Raw genomic sequence first — 22086 nt, 5'->3', positions numbered from 1 at the left:
AAGATCGTGTACCTGGTTGACAGCAATCCCTGATATCAGGGCGGATTGGAGGATGAACTGATTGAGAGCAACAGTGTGCAGAAGGACTTGGGGATACTGGTGGATTAGAAATTGGACATGGGTCAATAATGTGCACTTGCAGCCCAGAAAACCTACTGTATCCTGGGATGCATAACAAGAAGCACGGGCAGCAGGTTGAGGCAGGGGATTCTGCCCTTTTACTCCACTGTCATAAGACCTCACCTAAAGTACTACATCCAGCTCTGGAGCCCTCAGCACAAGAAAGACATGAAGTTGTGAAAGTGGGCACAGAGGAGGGCCACAAAAAGGAGCAGAGGGCTGAAGGACCCGTGCAGAAAGGCTGAGAGACTTGGGATTGTTCAGTCTGGAGAAGAGAAGGCTCTTAGAAGACCTTCTTGTTGCTTTTCAATACTTAATGGGGGCTTATAAGATAGATGAAAGACTTTTTACTAAGGTCTGTAGTGACAGCACAGTTTTATACTAAAAGAGGGTAGGTTTAGTTTAGATACCAGAAAGCAATTCTCCACTATGACGGTGGTGGGACCCTTGACAAGATTGCCTTGAGAAGTTATGCATGCCCCATCACTGGAACTGTTCAAGGCCAGGTTGGATGGATCTTTGAGCGTCTAGTTATCTAGTTGAAGATGTCCCTACTCATTACATGGGCAGCGAACTACATAGTGTCTAAATAGTATGGGCATTTACTTAGAATAACTCATTGTTTCACATGAATAGTTCAAATTATAAAAAAATTAGGAAACATAGTTTGTTATGATTCTTATAACTCAAACTCACAATAAATAACTGATCTAAGTCCCGGTCATCTTGTTTACTTCTACATCTCTCAGAAAGTCCTGTCACGTCTGTCAACAATATTCACTCAGTAGAGCAAGAACGTATAAATACACATATATGTTCCTGAAAGCTTCAAGTCTCCATTTGTTGATTGGAAGAATTATCTTAGAAAAGAAGTCTGATTTCCTTTGAATGATAAGGATTTCCATTTTGGAACAGACTCTAAAGAGTTAGGAAGGTGAAAATGAATTATGATTACATAGTAAGATATATGAAAGAGACAACTGCTTCAATGTTTTCTGACAGAAAAACTCTTTGAGCAATCACCTTTTTCATCCCTGTAGATCAGACTGTAGCCCATAGAGAAGTCTGAAAAAAAATGACATTATCTACAGCCACAGATCATTGCACAGGAAGCAATCAAAATAAAACCACTGTATCTTGTCACTCCAAGGGTAAAAGGGTAGATGAGAACCAAATAAAAAATCTTGTTCTGAAAAACACCAGTAGAACTGAGTACATCAGAAAAGGAGAGCATGGATCTGGTATATGAATCATTCTTCCCAAAACTTGAAATGCAGAGTAACTGAAGAAACTAAAAAGCAGTAAATAAAGTATCAGATTTTCAGTTTGCTTCTGTGATACTACTGCTTTATGCAGTGGATGTGCAGTAGACTTGTATTCACCTGCCCAGAGGAGGTATGTCTACAGGTAGAGCTATAACCCACCTGAGAAGTATTTTTCAAACCTTATTCACATTGAAGAGTTACATTCATTAAGGTTGGCCAAATATGACCCAAAAAATGTTAACAGAGTGCTTTATACAAATCAATTAATTTATAGACACTGCTGAATGCTGATTTTTTTTCTTTTCTTTTATGTATCTGCAAAGCCCATGTTTACAAAATAAATGTATTATCAAGGATTTTTTGATAGTTTTTACTAAGTCCATGCTCTTATTTCTGGAGATCATATTCTGTGATAACACAATTCCCTAATCTAATGCTTTCCAAGGAAATCTAGAAAACCAAGAAACAAGGTAGTGCTCACCAACAGGTCAGAAGATATGTTTAGGGAGATAGGAAGGCAACACAGATAACTTATAGCATTTAGGACCGCAAGCAAATCAATGATAATTCTAAAATAACTAACTTCTACACTATTTTTTTTTAAAGTTCTCTTAAGAAAAGATGAAAAGAATTGGAATAATTAGCAATTAATGAACACCAGGTTAATATTGCTGTTGATAAAAGTAGATAAAAAATATTTGGAAAATTTTTAAGTTTTTAAAATATATAAGTCAGCAGGTCAGTATGTTATGAAACCCATTATGTCAAGGGAGTTAGGTGATGACCTTGCTGAACCACTTGCAATTATACATCAGGCTTTATGAACCTACAAGAAAATATCAAAGGATTTTAGTAAAAGAGCAATAACAGTGAGATCTTTAATTAGAATGTAGTTCAGTATCCTAGAGGAAATAGAGGTTTCTCTACCTGTACAATTTAAATCTCAATTAAAAAGAAACTGAAATTTAGAGTCAAAAGTAAAGTATGCTGAAGTTAATGAGGTGGTGGGATAAAGCTTGTTTTGATTTCAGTAAGCTTGCTATCAAGCCTACCTCGCAAAAATACTGTTATATTTTAGAAAAGATGGAAAGGGAGAGAGATTGCTGAGCCCAGAGTGGTTCTTATTCAGTTTTACACTGACTCTCAAAACACAAAGGAAAACTCTGCAGAAACCCATCAAGTCTCTAGTTATCCTCTGACAGGTGAAGAACAAACAGAGAAAAAGTCCAGTCATATGTCCCTCTCCATGTCAGGGGTGCGGTATGTGGAATTAAATTATCTTGAAAGTCCCTTCCAAGGCAAACCATCCTATGATTCTGTGTTTACTAAGCTGAATAGTCAGACTCTCAGTCAGTGGCAAGAACAGGATAAGCATTTTAAAGCTCATTAATAATGAAGATTAATGTAAGAGCTGGAGTTACCAATTTCTTTTATATTAAACTACTTTTAGAACTCTATTGATTGTCTTTCTGTTAGGACATTTAACAGAAATAAGTTCAAAACAGTTAGATTTCCACAGGTCTCAGGTTCATTATGACTTCCAAGATTTATATTTGCCATTCCAGAAAAACAAATGTGGTAAAAGCTAGAAGAAATATGAATTAATGAGTTATGTTTTTATCAGCCATCCTAAGAGACACACAAAATTCCTCAAACTGATACTGAGGTATTTCTGAGTCTTGTACTTTGTCTCTGACAATAAAGGCTCTTCTATTGAAGTTCATTTTAATACTTTTTGCAGAAAAAGGAACATCTTCTATTAACAAAAAGCACTCAAACAAAAATTTTGTTTAGGACTGATTGCCTGTTTCTTATTTATATGGAGATATTAGGCTGGTAGGTGGGGAAGAAACTTTTAAGTTGGAATAGCAAAAATTGCTAGGTAATAGCACTTAAAATAGGAGAAAAATAAGAAAAAAGTGAAACAACAGTAGATAAAAACAACAGAAATATAGAACTAGAATACAAATATTTAAGGAAATCTTAGGATTACAAAATCATAGTTTGTGAATCAGCTCATGAAATGCGTTAGTACAGAAAAAGAAAAGGGAATATTGCAGAAAAAATGAAAAAAATATTAAACAAAACCCTATAAAATATGTTATGCACTATAAATTATTGTTTCTACTAAAAAGAGTGATGATTTTCTCTGGATTTTTTACTTACATTTATTAAAAAATTCTAAATTATTGAATAAGTTCATTTTAAAAGGGACATCTGAAATTTTTTTCTTATGTTTTTGTTACAGGAAAACAGAGTGAGAAATCCACTGCTGCATTTTTACAAGCATTTGAATGTATCCTCAGAGTATTATTTCCACTCTACAAGAGTACATAAAGAAATTTCCCTCAATTTCTCAAATGTCAAGCTCATTTCACCCTCTAGACCTCTCAGTAGACAAACCAACTGAAAACCAGTTGAAATTCAGTTCTTCATCTGAAAAATGGGGATGTTTTCCCACTCAAATTGTTCTGTTTTGTTTTTTTTTCTTGTTTTGTTTTTTTCCCTAATCTTCAGTTTTGTGGGAAAAGGATTATGCCTTATCATTACAGATATGTGAACTAAGGAGTTTTGGCTTTTCTAATAAATGTCTACAGTAGAAAAAATAGTTTACTTTAGAAAGAAAAAAAAGACTTTCACTCAAACACCTTTTATCTTCTAAAGTAATAAAAAAATAATAAATTGAATCAAAGTGAAAACTGTCAAACCATTTTCTTGGGTATATATAAACAAGACAGCAATTTTCCATGGTTGTTTTAAATGAAACATTTTTTGAGTAAATCCATTCAGACTCTATAATATATAGTTTTTAATAATTAATGACTTCTCTGTTAAAGTATCTTTGATGGAAGTTATCCAGAAACCGTAAGTCCCTATGGCTATTACTTGAACGTACATCAGAACACTCTTAAAGAAAATAGAAGAACATTTAAAATAACTTACATTTTTAGTGCCTAGTTTTTAAAACTTATAAATGTACACACATCTTCATAGATCCATGAATATTCAGTCTTAACCCTCAATGAGGTTTCAAAATACAGCTTAAAAGCAGTGGAAAATACTGAAATCATAATCAGACAGTATGAGAAAAATTGGCTCTAGAAGGCGAAAGGGTCATTTTCCCACACTGAGAAAAATTTCAAAGGTAGGATTTTAATTACAACGTACCCTCTGTGAGTGCTCAGGCTCACAATACAGAAGGTATCCACAGGGCAGAAAAGAAATCCACAGACCTCTAAAAATACTAGTAAAAAAATTTCTTAGAAATGAATGCCAATGCTTTTAAAATGCTTTAGGGGCTTTCGTTGCACTTTTCTGGAAACATAAACTGGGACAGAAACAGGAGAAGTTGAGTGTTGCGGTCTGCTTCAATGTTTCCTCATCTTATAGCAAAAGCCACAAGACACAAATCCAAGAGTAGCAGCTAGACATAAAAAAACAGGTGAGTTTTCAGGCAACAGGAGCAATAACAATGTTGAGAATTAAAAGGTTCAGCTATGAAAACAATTATCTCTGGTTTTAAATAAGTACATGCAAGAGGTTTAGTTTTGTTTTCCCTAGCTTAAAGTTTGACCCAGAAGTCACAGTGTACTACTTTCTTGTGTGCTACAGAGAAATGAAAACATAGAGGTATGTATAAAAGTACATATTTGTGTCAATAGATAATAAGAGAAAATCTGTATGTGGTGTTTGCATTGGTTCGGGTGGGTTTTTTTGTACAACAAACAGCAAAATCAGGATTTCTTTAAAAGAAATAGACTAGGAGCAAACGGTATTAGGGTATGCTCAGAATCTCCCAGAAGACCAATTTTCAAATTATTTAATTTCAAAATAATAGAATTATTGCTTATTAAATGCCAATTACCAATAGCCAATTACCTTGAAATTAATATATATATATGCTATATACCCCATATCCACAAATACAACAAACAAACATAAAAAACCCACCAACAACAATCAAACAGATCCTTTATGTGATAATAAACCATATTTAATGATTGATTGATTACCATTAACTTTTAACAGGGAGAGCTCGACTTGGGAGTTGGAACTACACCTAGCATAGTTTTATTGACTATTCAGTGATTAATGACTAGTCAAAAAAAGATCCACCTGCAGTAAAATAATCTGAGTTGGTCTATTGCTATAATGCTAGAAAATATTAAATATTACAGAAGTTATATGTCTTGAGAGTTCCCAAGTACCTGTAATTCCTGTAGAAATTATTGTGTTTGGAGTGTTTGGCTGATTTAAAGATTGAAGCTAGATAAAGCAAGAACATACCAAAAAATCAAAATGTAAAATACAGCTCTAGAAGAATCTATGAAATAAGACACTCTGTAGTTTGACAGCTTGTAATGCAAACAAGTGATAAAAGTTCATTTCAATACAAGCTATGAAAATACAGAAAGAAAAAGGATAATCCATGTTATTATCAGGCATGTTTTAAGAACTAAGTTCTAAACTACTCAAAAACTGTTGTTTCTGTTGTTCCCAAAGAAACATAAATTCAACATGTTCAAAACAAAAATACATTTTCACTGAAAAAACTTTAATAAGAAAACCACTGTGTGAAATCTTAATTACAATACAAAAGTTATCTTTTTTTCTGATTATCCTCTTTGAGTAAAATTATTGCATATTTTAAAGGTCAAGTAAGGTAAAGACTGATTCTGAATTATATAAAAATTGATTTTAAAGGACTACTTATAAGAACTCTATCAGATGTCAGGCAATAATTTTTTCCTTGAAAAAGAATTACTTGCAGATACCTTCCCTTAAAATTTTGTAAAAGTGACACACTACTATTTTCAGAATGACCATAATAACTAAACACTTTAAAAATCTTGATTATTTGACGTAAATTAACTACACTTTGCTAATTAATTAAATAAAAATGTGTTTAGAATATTAAAAAAACCTGTTATTTTAATTTATTTTGTCTGATAAAATTCAATGGTTTGTGCTCCCTCTACTGGCAGTGAAAATTCTGCATAACAAGAACTGCCTGCTAAAAATAACTGAGGCTCACAAAATAATTAAACACAGAAGAATTTGCAATACTTTGACTTTTGCATGGGTGCACCAAAGTACACTCACAACACAGAATAATCTTCTCTAGTTAGAGAAGAAAAATATTAGCCTGGGGAGAAATATGATCTCTTTCCAGATATTTTAAGGTGAGAATTAAATGCATTTTCTTAAATTCAAGGAATTGTGAACTCCTTTCAGGTCACTTTGTGACCTGAAAACCCCTTCTCCTGGTATTCACAAACCCTGTACACATTTTAAACAATATCTTTTTGTTCCTACCCTTTAAAGGTACAAATACATATGAGTGACATTTAGATAATTTTTAACAAAGCATGATAAGTAAAAATATTTATTAAAGATTAAAGAATAGCTCTGACTGCAGCTTTTACTCTACTAGCAAGCATTTAAAAATGATTGATGAATTCTCATTCATGCTTTTTGGAAAGAGGGAAAGAGAAAAAAGAAGAAAAGTAGTACAATCAATCACAATGGTCTCTGGTGCTACTGGCTCAGAACTTGATGATTTAAGACCTGTAGCTCTTGCTAAGATAACAGTGAACAAAAGTTCTCCAAGAAACTAAACCAAATTAACTAGCAGTTCCCATGCTGCTGAAACACAAAAAAAGCCTATTACAAACAACTCAAATGAGTGATATTAGTTATAGCTGTAGATCAGTGGCTATTCTCATGTTATATCCAAGTAGAGCTGTCAGAAATAGGTTGTTTATAAACAAGTTACCTTACTATAAAATTATATTTGCAATTAGATTACAGGTTCTGGAAGTTCTAGGCTTTTGCTCTATACAAGATGAGATGAGACAGTAACAATGATCTCTCTAGATTTAAAAATAAATATGAACCTTCTCCTGACTATTACATGAAAGTGTCATGGACAATGAACTCATGGAGATTTCTTCTGTCATGACTGTATCCTCAGTCATACAGTCATCCTCAGTCAAAACCTAATTTGTATCTTAGGTTTTGAATTCCAAAAATTCCAGTCAACAAAGCACAGCTGTTTAAAGAGTCCTTGTTCCAAGGCTCAGCCTTGACTTTTCCTTAGTACTATCACTGCTTATTTTTCTTCCATAACAATTTTAACATGCTACTGAAGCCTAAAAGGAGCTCGCAGAACACCATGAAAGGAAGATGTACAGCCCTATAGTTTTATCTGTGTATAGAGAAGATACCACTCTTACCTCTGTCTTACAGATATCTCTGCATGCTATGACTGTAAATCTTCCAAGTACATTCTAATTTACTCCTGTTTCCTTCACAGGCAAAAGTTTGGATCAACTGTGGCTTCCACTTGGTAAAAATCTAGCTTGTTAAATAAGCAAGTGACTGTTGTCTTTTTTTTTTTTAATTTGTTATTTTTTTTATCGCTCATGCCTTATGATATCTTGAACAACATGGGTGACTTTCAGAGATCACACGTTTGGAAAAAATCATAGAACCATAGAATCATAGAACATACTGAGTTGGAAGGGACACATTAGAATTATCAAGTCCAACTTGTGGCCCTGCACAGGACATCCAAGAATCACATCACGTGACTAAAAGCATTGTCCAAACACTTCTTGAACTCAGGCTTGGTGCTGTGACCACTTCCTTGAGGAGCCTGTTCCAGTGCTCAGTCACTCCCTGGGTGAAAAACCTTTCCTGATATCCAGCCTAAAGCTCCCCTGGTTCAGCTTTATGCCATTTCCTTGATTCCTGTCACTGGTTATGAGACTGAAGAGATTAGTACCTGCCCCTCAGCCTGCCCTCCTGAGGATGTTGAAGACCACAGTGAGGTGTCTCCTTCAGGTTGTGACCTAGAGAAGTGACCTCAGATTCTCCTCTTGAGGAGTGGCTATATATCACATTATAGCTGCATCCATGAATCATAGAGAAACATATATACTTTAACACATATCTACAAACGTATTTCACTTTGTGGTCTATTTAGAGACTTTTAAATACGACAGAACTCTAAATCAAAAAAAAAATCAGTCTCTACATCTAAGAAGCATCTCAATCAATAGTTAAAAAATTGTTTGGCAGTTGAAACTGAAGTAGACAATTGTTCTCTATTTCTTCAGTATTCTCCCTTAATAAGGAACTATCTTTTCTTTACACGCACAGTTGAGTTACACAAGGATGCAAGAAAACACCACCTCTGCCTCTCTGAAAGCCTTGTTTTAGGGTAACAATTTACTATGAACTCTATATATGTGAGAAATGGCAATTACCCTCTAGCCACCTGTCTCTCTAGGTGAATAAACACTCTTCAGTAATCTATACCCTGCAATAAAACATAGCTCTTAAGATCTTTTCCTGGAACAGCACCATCAGCATCTGAAAACTGCAACAGATACTAATAACAGTAGCAAGTATGAATAGAGACAACTTTGATTGCTGTATTTGCAAATTTTCCATACTCTTATTCTCTGTTTTCAGGATTAGCAAGAAAATTGATAATCCTAATACAAAGCATGTGAGCTATTCGCACAGTTCTTGATGGTATTCCACAGGTGTTTAATGTTCTTGTTAGGAAGGGGTGGGGGAAGCTATTTGCTACAAGCACAGGGATTTGAAGAAAGTTATTTGTTCACTTCTCTTCCTTCATTAAAATTAATATTTAAATTATATTTATAGTTATTTTATATTAGTCAGAAGGTTTTGTAGAAACATTTTGTTTCATTTAATTTTGTTCTTCTCTCCTAAACATGAAATCTCAACTTGCACTTCATTATATTTACAGTCAACCCAGGTCATTACAACTCTATGCATAGATTTCCTTTTATTTTGTATGGAGATGAAATAGAGACTACAGCTATTAAGATGCAATAATGAAGTTTAACAATTTTGTTATACTTGGGTAAAATTCTATTTATAATCTAATAGCATGAAAGACCCAAGGCAGGAATTAAACTGATTTTCACCTCAAACAGATAAACTAGTCACCTGCCAGGCTAATTTTTTTGCTTAATCATTAATTAACATTAGCCTCATGATTTATTTTACTGACATTTTAATAAACTCAACTGAGTAATAATGTATGATCTGCTTAATATATACTACAGATGTAATATGATTTTATGCTTACACAATTAAACTACTTCATGACTTATTTGCAAAGTTTTAGTATTAAAAGAGTGCAGGGGATGTGGTTACCTTTAGATCATTAGATTCATTAGTTCATCTCTGATATTAATTTCTGTATTGTAGGTATGAAAGTCCTTTCTCAGCTACCACAGACATTTGTGACTCCCTTTAACTTCCATCACTACAATTTTCTATGTATTACAGTTGAATAGAATATCAGTTTAAAAATCAAAACAAAAAAACCTCATGTTTGTAAGAGTCTTAGAACAGCAAAACTATCGTGACAAGTTCCTGAACAGATGTGTTGGTGAATTAATTATTACAGTTATACAGTATTGCCACCGTTTGTGTTTCTGTAGCATAAAAAACAGTAAGCACTATAAGCGCAATAATTTTCTGTAAGTCCAACAAAGGATCATGAAAATGATTAAGATTCTGAAGCATCTCTCATATGAAGAAAGTCTGAGAAAGATGGGTCTGTTCAGCCTAAAGAAGTCTTAGGTGTAATCTTATCAATAACATAAGTATCTGAAGGGAAGGTACAAAGTAAATTGAAACAGGCTCTTTTCAGTGATGCCCATTAACAGGGCAAAACAGAAACACAGGAGGTTACATCTGAACATAAAGAAAAGCTTCTTTTACTGTGCAAGTGACTCAGCACTGGCACGGATTGCCCAGGGAGGCTGGGGAGTCATAAGCCTTGGAGATTTAAAAATTCGTCGGTACATGGTTCCAGGAAACCTACTCTAGGAAAACCTATTGGGGATATTGGACTTGTCCCTTCCAATCTCAGCTATTCTGTGATTCTTTGACCAAACACACTGTCTAGCCTCTATCTGAGTTTATAATTGCTAACATTATTTTATCTGAAATTAAAATTTATCCAGAAATAAATTTGTATACTTAGAACTATTTATTCTTACTATTTTGTACAAAAGCAAATCTGTGGAAATTGTTTTCTGATGGTTTACCTTTTGCAGGGGTAGAAGCTGGGCACTAATTGGATAATGAACAATTCTTTAGATAAGAACTGAGGTGACCTACTAGACAGCAAGCTAGATTTGAGTTAGCAATGTAACTGAGGAGCAAAGAAAGATAAAACATATTTACCTGTGTCAGCAGGAACATACCCACTAAATTAAGAGAGAATTAATCTACTGATTGCTTCTTCCTCCTCACTTAACATTCGTTAGTCAGCATCTGGAATACATCCAGCTTGGAGATCCCAAGCAAAAGGAAGGTGTTGATAGTCTTGAAGCAAGACACATGGCCAAGAGCATGGAGCACATCCCACACAAGAAGAGGCTGAGGAAACTGCACTTGCTCAGCATGGACAGTTTCTGGCAGATGTGGTAGAACTCATAGCAGTCTCCAGTATATTAGAGGAAATTGTTGAAAGTACAGAGGTAAGCTGTTAAGAAAGTCAATGGGGAGGAGAAACAATGGTATAAGGTGAAACAAGAGAGGATCTGACCTGATACTAGTGAAAATAAATTCACGATTAAAACAGTTAAGCAGTGGGACAGGTTACCTTGAGGGGTTATCATTTACCATCCTGGGGAATTTTCAAGTCCCAAAAGCACGGAGCTTTGGGTAATATGGACAATTCATAGTTGGTGCTGCTTTGAGCAAAATGTTGTACTAGAAACATCTTAAGTCCCTTTCAAACTGAAGTATTCTATGCAGTCAGTGTTTTTTTTGAATAAAGACAACTTCAATTAGAATACATTAGGTATGATGAATGACGTGAGATAATGTACTGAAAGCAGAAATAGAGTTATTTTTAATTTACCACAGAGTGATAATTTAAAATCCAAAGGTGGATGAGTGGTGTAACATGTTTTTCAACCAGAATGTTGTTATAAATCCTTTATTGTTCTAGTTGTTAATTAAGATTTAATATCCACTCTTAAAATATAATGCTTCAACCACTTTCAAGTTTGTATTAGAATAACTGCAGCAACATTATTGCCCCTCTGAATCTGCAGATTGTTTTTTTTTCCTTTTTCTTTATTTTTTTTCTTGAAATGTTTCTAACCATAGCTGCTGAACTTTCAAGATCTTTCAAACGTAACTTTTTGGCTGTCACTTCATAATATGTAATTTTAGTTTGTTACAACAGCAGTTTTCAGCTTTGGGAAGATATGATTCTAAAGGTATGAGTTTTCAAAATACAGATTACAGAAATATAAAGTCACCAAGAGTTTGTTTTGGTTCTGAGGGCAAAATAGGTCTCCTGGTTATTTATCAAAGCAAAGCTTTTTCAAATTGATATTACTATGTCTTTCTCTCTACTACTATCCCATATACAAGTAACAGAAGTTGGGCTAGCCACAGTTATCCACTGCAGCACTTCAGCACTTCAACTTGTTGAATACCATACAACTGATTTCTTTCCAGGTCCTTCTGGACAGAGCCTTTCTACCCTTGAGCAGATCAGCCCTCCCACCCACCTTGGTGTCATCTGCAAACTGACTAAATATGTATGCACTCAAACGCTTTGTTCAAACCATTGATAAAGATATTAAACAGAATTAGCCGCATTACCCCATTCTGTGCTCCCCATATTAATTCTAACCCTGGATTCCATTAGAATATGTTTAATCTCACTCTAAGATAGGCCTGTTCTGTTTGGAGAATGCTTGTATCTTAGCCTAAACCGCAGAACGCGGTCAGAAACTGGGTGACTGTGTACCCTTTGTGCTCTGAAGGAGATGAAGATTGATGAAGAGGTGATCTCAAAAGACCCCAGCCCCAATTCCCAAGAGGTGGATCAAGGGTGGTCCAGGGCAAAAGCCAGTGGGTGGACAAAACATGGGATTGGAGAAGTAGTATTAAAAATTATAAACATCTGTAACAGAGAGATGCTTGTGTCTTGTAACCTTGTACCTCAGAGGCACAAATTAAAACCCTTTCCTTATCTCACCTTCAAAACTAAATTGTCTCAGAGTTTTTTTCCCCCTGATTTTTTTTTTCAGGCAACAGTCTCAACATCTTATCTAGGTTAGTAAAGGAGGACTAAAAAATCCTCTCTTAGATAGCATATCTTCTGCCAGTTTTCACATTTTTGCACCTGCAACTACTCACCTTATTCCATGGATATCTTTCAGCAAATCACACACAAACACACACACACACAAAGGACCACAACCAAAACCAAACTGCAAACCAAACAAAACCAAGTTTCTCCCAAGGAACATTAGTAAGAGACAGAAAAAATCATATTTTTTTATCTAATAGTACACTATAGTTCTATAAAGGGATAAGTATAGTTTAATTTTATTTCCTGAAAAGTTGCTAACATGGTTAAGGGAGTGTAATACTAGCTAGGACAGACTTTTATGAATGTTTGCAAATATCAGGTTGCTCTTTAGCTGTTTTTATGTTTGTTGTTTGTTTTCTTTATACAAACAAAAGCTGCAGAAGTACTTTCAGTACTGAATCAATTAAAAGGGTTGCAGCTCTTATCTGTGAAGAGTGACTGAGGGATCAGTCAGAGAGAATTTGATTTTACAGAAAGAATTGCATGCTGTGCCTGTGTTAGTAAATAAATCTTCAAGATATAAGCTTGAGCACTGGCTCACAACTGCCCCTTCTGTTCACTTATTGGCATGAACCTTATGGTTTTAGCCTGCATCAGATAGTTTTTCCTAAACGAACCTCAAAACCTGTTCAGGAACAAGCAGAGGACAGATCCTGGTACACTACATGTATTTACCCACTCTAGTTAAAGGGAGAAAGGAGAGTTTTACTGTAAAGACATGAGCCATCCAATGTTAGCAGTCTTCAGACAAAAAAAGCCCTGTTTGTGGTTAAAGTTTATTTGTATGAATGTACCTATAGATCTATTTTCCTCCTCGTGAGCTTTTTCTTCTAATGTTTAATATCTCACTTTATTAATGAGTTCTAAATAAATCAGTTTTATAACAGCAATGTGTCTTTAATATATTTGTTCCCTATGTTTATGAGTATTTTATTTCTCATCATAACCATGTAACAGCAACATAAGATGTTCAGGGACTCGTGTACTAGAAAATTATGGAATAGCCTGTCAAAACAAAAAAGTTTCCCTCTGCAGATCACTTTTCTTCTATCCATCAGTTAGTTTTTGTTCCAGTTAATTTAACTGTAGAAGACTTCAGTATTTTTATAAAATTCTTAAATATTTTGAATATTGTCTGACTCTTTGCTTGCCAGGGGGACTCTGTGTGCTGACTGTACTTTGTGTATCTCTGTGTGGCCTCACTGCCCTATCTGTTAAATAATTCTGCGGTCTGCTTTGATCCACTGAAAGAGCTGCAGTCTCTTCCAAAACCTAGTTTATATTGCAAAGAGAACACTAGCCTTTACATGGACAACTTCTTTAACTGAAGTAGCAAAATATAGAGAAAGCTCAGGAAAATAACAGGGAATCAGAATATGAGAGAGTCATTTTAGGAAATTAACCATTTCCAAAATAATAGCGGTAGAGTTACTCTTTAATTAAGAGTTCTACAGACACTTGGTTATTGCTATGACTTCTACTGGCACAAAATTTGATACGCTGCTGTGGTGGGTTGGCCAGATGCCAGACCTTCACTTACTTGCTCTCTTATTCCCCCTCCCTGACAGGAAACGGGTGAGAAAATAAGAGGTAAAAGCTCATGGGTCTAGATAAAGACAAAGAGATAAAGATAAAGGAGATCACTAACCAATTACTATCACAATCAAAACTGACTGGAATCAGGGAAAATGAATAAACTGAAATACTGCCTCTCCATCCTTCCTTTTTCTCAGGCTCAACTTTACTCCTTCATTCCTAAGTCTTCTATCTTCCCCCATCCCAAGTAGCAGTAAGAAATGGGGGGGTGGGGGGTGGTCAAGCCATAACTGTCCATCCCTGCAGCTCCTTCCTCCACATGTGCTGCAGTGCTTGTCAGAGCAATCTGCTCCATCATGGACTCTGCAGGAAAGAGTCCCTTCAGGAAATATCTACCTACTCCACCATCGGGAAGTATACAGGCTGCAATGTGGTTGTCTGCTCTAGTGTAGTCTTCTCCACAGGCTGCAGGGGAATCACACATAGGCAAGCAGTGGTGGAGGTGCATAACAGGAGCAGAGGCATTTAGTATCTGTGCCAGATATAATACACTTTGTTTGTATTTTCTTGTGTTACCTTAAGAACTTACCTTACATCCTGCAGGACCTACCTGCTCAGGTAAGTTCTGGGAATCTTTGCACTTCGTAATCAAAACTTTCACCTGGTTCTTTCTTTTTCTGGTTGTTGAGTTTTGGTTTTTTTGGTTTATTCTTCCCTATTTATCTATTTCTTTAGGGTTTATAATTTTAAAAATTCGGGTATCATTTTCTTAGATCATTCTATAGAACTGAGTGTTTATTCTGTTTGGTAGGAAGGAATATACAATTATGTATTCTGCTCTACATGAATTTGCGTTCATAAAATAGTGCCTAAGTCTGATAATGTCTATCATGCTTGCCATTGACAAAAGCATTTTGTATAGATCACTACCAATGTCTGTGTGGGCAGCAAAAGCACTTGTAGAAAGAGAATTTGAGAAAAAAATATGCACAATCAATTCCTTTAGAAACAGTTTATTTGATCACATAGCTATGGCATGATGACTTGTTTCTAAAGAAATTTAAAGAGAAGTCTGCAAAATCTACTGGCGAAATTCACCCCAGATGTGTCTGCTAAATTGCACCTTTTAATGTGAGAAAGGATTATGTCCAGAGTAGTACAATTTGCTGTCATTCCCTGGCTTACAGTCTAGACTTGTTCTAGTATATATAAATATATGTAGTTTACTCTCTAGAATTCTGGACAAGAGGAAACAAAAAAACTAAGTGAAACTATGTCTGAACATCATATACTTAATTTCTTCTTCTCTTGAACTTGAGGTCAGCTAGAACTGTCAAGAAGAAAAATATGAACAGCTGAATTATTTAGCAAAACAATGCAGTACTAGATGAGCAAAATAATATAAATAGAACAGACATTGAAATGCTTTCTATTATATGATTTCTAGCCTTTTATGCCTCTGAATAATTTGAAATACAAGCAAACAGGCAAGTGAGGCAGTTTATTTTTTTATTTTTATCTTATTGTTCCCTACATTTGTGTAACTTACCCCATTTTATGAATGTATCATGTGAAAGGCAGAACAATGATTACAAAAAATATAATATTAATGCAATTATTGATATAATATTAAAGAAATAAACTTATATATCTCCTGGTCATGGAAAATAATCTTTTTTTTTTTGAAAGAGTTGTGCACTGTTGCTATCTGAACTCTTTTTATGACCCCAGTACTGAAAAGTGCATTCACTGCTACCCATTTCTGTGAGGTATTTTTATCTGTTCTTAAAATTCATGTCCATGCTGTCACTGAATTAATGCATTTTTGCAAATAAATTGGTCTGGAGATGTAGTTGACTACACTGAAAAGAATCTCATTTTATAGATGTAAGCTGAAACACATCATAATACTTTTTGGCAACTTCCTTGATGAACAGAAAAAATGGGTCACTAATAAGGAATATTCCTACAGACATCCTTCAAACAGGGATGCCACCCACTAGACCAGGTTGCCCAGGGCCCCGTGCTACCTGACCTTGAACAATTCCAGGGATGGAGCATCCACAACTTCTCTGGGCAGGGCCTCACTACCCTCTGAATAAAGACCTTCTTCCTAACATCTAATCTAAATATAAGTTTAAAACCCTTCCCTTTTGTCCTATCACTATGTGCCCATGTAAATAGTTGCTCTCTCTCTTTTTTATAAGTCCCCTTTAAGTACTGGAAGGCTGCAATGGAGTTTTTTCTCCAGACTGAACAATCCTAGCTCTCTAATTCTGTCTCTGCAGGAGATGTGCTCCAGCCTACATATCATCTTTGTGGCCCTCCTCTGGAACTGCTCTAATAGGTCCACATTTTTATTATGCTTAGGATTCCACACCTGTAAACAGTACTCCAGGTGTGGTCTCACAAAGGCAGAATAGAGGGAGAGAATCACTTTCCTCAACCTGCTGGCCTCCCCTCTTTTGATGCAGCCCAGGATCCACTTGGCCTGCTGAGTTACGAGAGCACACTGTTGGCTCATGTCCAGCTTTTCATTCATGAGAACACCCCAGTCCTTCCCCACAGGATTACTCTCAATGTACTCATGTCTGGGATCACCCTGACACAGGTGCAGCACCCTGCACTTGGACTTGTTGAACTTCCTGAAGTTCTCATGGGCCCACTTGTCGAGCTTGTCCAGGTCCCCCTGGGTGGCATCCTGTGCTTCTGTTGTGCCAACTGCACCACTCAGCTTGGTATCATCTGCAAACTTGACAAAGGTGCACTCAATCTCCCTATGTCATTGATAGAGATACTAAAGGACATAGATCCCAAGACAAAGTCCTGAGAGACACCACTCATCACTGACCTCCACCTGGCCATAGAACCATTGACCACAACAGTGGCTGTATACATCTAACCAACTCCTTATCCACTGAGAAGTCCACCCTTCAAATCCATGTCTCTCTGATTTAAAGATAAGGTTGTCATGAGGGACCATGTCAAGGGCCTTACAGAAATCTAGGTAGATGATATCATTTGGACTTCCCTTGCAAACAATTTCAGTCACCCCATCATAGAAGGTCATCAGACTGGTTAGGCAGGATTTGCCCGTAGTGAAGCCATGCTGGCTGTCTCAGATCGCTTTGTCTTTAATGTGCCTTAACATTGCTTCCATGAGGATCTGCTCCATGATTTTCCCAGGCACAGAGGTGAGGCTCACTGGTTTGTAATTCCCCAGATCTTCCTTTCTCCCCTTTTTAAAAATGGGAGTGATGTTTCTCTTTTTCCAGTCACTGTGGACTTCTCATGGCCATGACTTTTCAGACAGAATGGCTTCTCAACATTAGCCAGTTCCTGCAGGACTCTGGAATGCATGTCATCAGGCCCCAGAGACTTGTGGATATTCAATTTCATCAAGTGGTCTCAAGCTTGCTCTTTGCTTACGATGGGAGGGACTCTGCACCCCCAACCTCCACCTGAAAGTTCAAGGACTTGACAGACATGGAAAGTCTGACTGCTGGTGAAGACTGAGGTGAAGAACTCATTGAGCACCTCAGCCTTCTCTGTATCTGTTGTCAGAAGTTATCCCTTCTTATTGATTAAAGAGTGTACACTCTCCTTGGCCTTTCTTTTTTGACCTATGTACTCATAGAATCCTGTCTTGCTATTTTTCACATCCCTTGCCAAGTCTCGTTCCATCTGTGTCTTAGTTTTCAGTATCTCTGTACCCCTTCTAGGTCTCCTGTCCCTGCTTCCGCTGGCTGTGCATTTCCTTTTGTGCAGGTTTTGGCTGGGGAAGAGTTAATTTTATTCCCAGTGGCTGGTATGGGGCTATGTTTTACCTTTGTGTTGATCATGGTAATGATCAATAATAGAGATTTTTTTTTTAATTGCTGAGCAGTGCTTACACAGAGCCAAAACCTTTTCTGCTCCTCCTACTTCCATGATGGCAAGGAAGTTGGGTGTGCATGGAAAGCTGGGAGGAGACACAGCATAAGGGGGACCCAAACAGACCAAGGGGATATTCCTTACCATATGACATCATGCTCAGTATATAAAGCTGGAGGGAAGAAGGAAGAAGTGGGGAATGTCTGGAGTGATGCCATTTTTCTTCCTAAATAACTGTTAAGCCTCATGGAGCCCTGGTCTCCTGGAGATGGCTAAATACCTGCCTGCCCACGGGAAGCAGAGAATTCATTTCTTGTTTTTCTTTGCTTTTGTGCATAGTTTTGGCTTTAGCTATTAAACTGTTTCTATCTCAACCCACAAGTGTGGGGCTTGGTTGCTGTCTGGTTAGGGAGTTTTCAAGTTAGAATGGAAAGTAGTATCAAGAGAGATGAGATGCTCACATTTCTGAATATTCAAGACATATATGGAGGGTGAAGGGTCTCAAACCAGAGTTCTCTCTGTCTTCAGATCAAACTTCATTCAACCTTTCTTACTGACCACTCCCTTCCACCTCTCCTCCTGCTCCAGCAGGTGGTGGGAGTTGAATGAAGAGGAGATTCTGTCAGCAAGTCATTTCTGCAGTTAAGGTAAAGTCTTTCAATATTTATGAAATATTTTCCTAATAATTATAGATCCTTGCCATTGATTTAATGATTGTAAAAAAAAAGCCTTGAGTTTGAAACTGAATTGAGCTTTAGAACTCGGGCATCAAGAGAATGAAAATCATATTGTAAATGAGCAACTATCTGAAGTGAAAAAGGTAGAAGAAAATCCAGTGTTCTTGATGCAGTCTTTATGTTATGGAGCTACGAAAGCAATTGAATCTGTGGCTGGTCACAGAAGTGAACATCTGCAAGGGTAAATTATAAATTCTCAAAACCTTTGTTAATGAGGAAAACAACAGCATGTACATGTTAATGTGATGTATACGTGCACATTGTCATAAACCTTATGAAACTGGAGGTCAGAATGCTATTAGTATAATTTAGGAGAATCAACACAATTATTTTGGATTAGATAATGGAAATTGGCATGATAAAAAAGGTCTTGGGAATATGAAACTGTATTATTAAATTAAAACTTCAGCTAAAATGATAAAGTCTGATGATTACATTTTCATTAGTTGTACATTCTGCAGTGTCACATAATAGCTTTGTTGATTGTGCATAATTTACAAGGCTTTAAAATGCAACACAATAATATTGTTGTACTGGAAAAAAATGGAGGGAGCTAAACATAAGTTAAAAGACACATGCAACTACAAGTATGAGTCTCTTATTTTGTTTAATCTGGAGCATTTACTGGAATACAGTTCTACTTTTTTATAAGACATCGAGTTTTGGCATGAAATGGTATTTTACTTGATCTCAAATTTAAAAAAAAATTAGATCTCAGGTGAACTAAACCAGAGAGATGCTACAGAAAGTTGGTTAGGTTTATTGTTTGTTTGTTTTTTAATTAAAATGTTGTCAGTTTTGTTTTGGTTTGGTTTGGGTTTTTTTTGAAGATGAATGAAAAAAGTAATGTAGAATAACCAGCAAAGTTTGTGTCACACATGAAACACTTCCATTAGTTTTGTTTTTTTTAAATGATTACTGCACAGACTTTATTGTTAAATATTGGTTTCTTATTACGTGTGTATTATAAACTATACTATATAAGTGGTGAATTACTATGACCAAAGTGCTGACTTTGTTAAATATTTTTACTATTTATTGAATTTTATTTATAAATTCCCATTTAAATATTAATTTTAACTTAAATATTGATAAACAATTTTTCTTTCTAAGGACCTGATTCATCCCAGAGTACATTATTCTGTCACTATAGTCAACCTGAAGCCGTATGCCTGTTCTAATTTTTATTTTTCTTTGAATCTTTTGCTTTACCTACTTCTGGTTTTGTGATCACCTATACTTACTGAAGAAAATAGGAAAAAGTTACATCAGGAATAGCAGCTGTGGTTTAGACACTGTTATTATGTCTTTATTTGTTATTTGGTCCAGCTCAGTGACAGGCTGTGACTGTGTCCTCCAGAGTTGGTGGTTGCTTTCAAACCATAAAAAACTTGACCAGAATACAAAGGAAGACAATGCCTGGGTAGAATGTGGGGCTGTGGCTTCATGTGACCACGCTACTGGAAACCATAGGGTCTTGCATTGGGCCCATCAGAACAGAAGGGGCAGGCAGGGCCCATCCTACTGCCTCATCCAGAAGCAGGGCCACCAGGGGCACCAGGACACCCAACCCAGGCATTGGGCATCTCCTTGAGGATGGGCATGTGCTGAGGTCAGGAACAGGCCCAGTGAGGGGAGGCAGGGTCAAACATAGTCCCAGGGTTGCTGGGCTGGGCCAAGGGGACAGTACCCAGTGAGTCCAGACACATGGAACAGATGAGAGCTGCAGCCTGCTGTGATCAGCACATGACAAAGGAAGCAGGAAAAGAGCTTGGAGCCATGGGAATGGCATGGCTAAAGTCCTAGTGTATCCAAAGTGAAATTAATCCTTAAGGGCAGCCCATCAGACTAAATACAAAGAGTAAAATATGTAATTTTTCTTTAATGATAATAAAGTAAATACTAAGCTTTGTATCGATACAGAAAACCAGAGTGATTGATCTTACATACCAGATTCTGAAGAAAAGTGCTTGAGCAGCTTGGTTGTGAGAGTTAGTTTTCTACACATAATTTACAGGCAACCCACTAGATGTATTCTCCCCATGGTTAAATTTTGTAATCCTTATACAGTGGTTAATTGATTTTCCCATTGAAGTTTGGGATTTTTGGGTTTTTTTCTTCAGCTTGTTAATACATGCCTTCTGTGGATCATCTATCAAAGTACATTTTGTCAGTTAACCTGAACCCCTATGGTTTAAAATAGCATTAGGATACACTGTCTTAAAACTGGAGGATGCTTTTCTGCTTATGGTTTAAAAGACTATTAACACATTCGTTGTCATGCATATTGTTACTTCTCAGAGCTCAGAGAAATCTGAGTCATAGTAATAGATCCATGTGTGAATGTGTGTACATAAACTCAATGATCGTATAGGTCTTTTCCAATCTAAATGATTCCATTACTTTTATGTATGTACATAAAATACATGAATGTATTGTCCCTTTCGAATCACTTTTTACTATCTTGTCTTTTATTATGGAACGCTTATTACTATGTCTTTTTAATTTGTTTCTTTTAAAGTTACAAGGACCATTCAGATGCAACTGCAGGATAAGAAAACAACTTGTGATGTCATTGTTCAGATGAAAGCAATAAAACCTCAGCTTAATATTCAGGTTTCCTATACTGGTATTTACATCTATTAAAACATACATTTATTTGAATAAAAAGACCACTTATCATGTTTTTACTCACCAAAACCATCCAAATAAAAGTAATAGATAGAAGAAAATGTAGTTTAATAAGTTTACCCAAAATTCAGTAGTATGTAACAAATAAAAAACAGATCTGATCTTCTGTTTTAAAGTTGATGATGGTAATCAGTCCACCTTAACACTTCATGATGCACTAGTCTATAAACTAGTGTTAACCCAAATAACTTGTGCTTTTAGTCTTGAAAAATAAAAAAAAATGAGGTCCAGTTTTTCTAAATATTACTGTTTGCATGTGATCATCTCAGAAGTTAATTGATGCTTGTATTTAAGCTGTTGAAGAAAGCCCACGTGTCTGATTATTGAACATGCCTTAATGGGCCTGGTCAAAAGCTGTGCAAAGTTGAGCATCGAAACAGAAGACTTCATAAACACAAATCACTTTGTAAAAAAACCTTGACTGAAAACAACTTTAATGAAGTGCTTAAGCTGGTGGAGTTTTCTACAAACTCACAATATCTAAATATCTCTGAACTGTGGAACCCTAAAACATGTATTATGAAGTTTAAATCCACCAAAAAAACCTCCAAACCAAAACAAAAAAAACAAACCAAACCAAAAAAACCCATACCCAAACCAAAAACAAACAAACAAACCCCTCATTTTCATAATTGGAAAAGAGATCCAAATTATTTTACACAAAAATAAATAAATTTTAACTAACATAAATATG

The sequence above is a fragment of the Manacus vitellinus genome, unplaced genomic scaffold, assembly GCF_001715985.3.
Source record: "Manacus vitellinus isolate BGI_N305 unplaced genomic scaffold, ASM171598v3 scaffold_2_pilon, whole genome shotgun sequence".
NCBI classification, from domain to species: domain Eukaryota; kingdom Metazoa; phylum Chordata; class Aves; order Passeriformes; family Pipridae; genus Manacus; species Manacus vitellinus.
The sequence above is the reverse complement of the archived record's forward strand: the minus strand, read 5'-3'. Positions refer to the sequence as shown.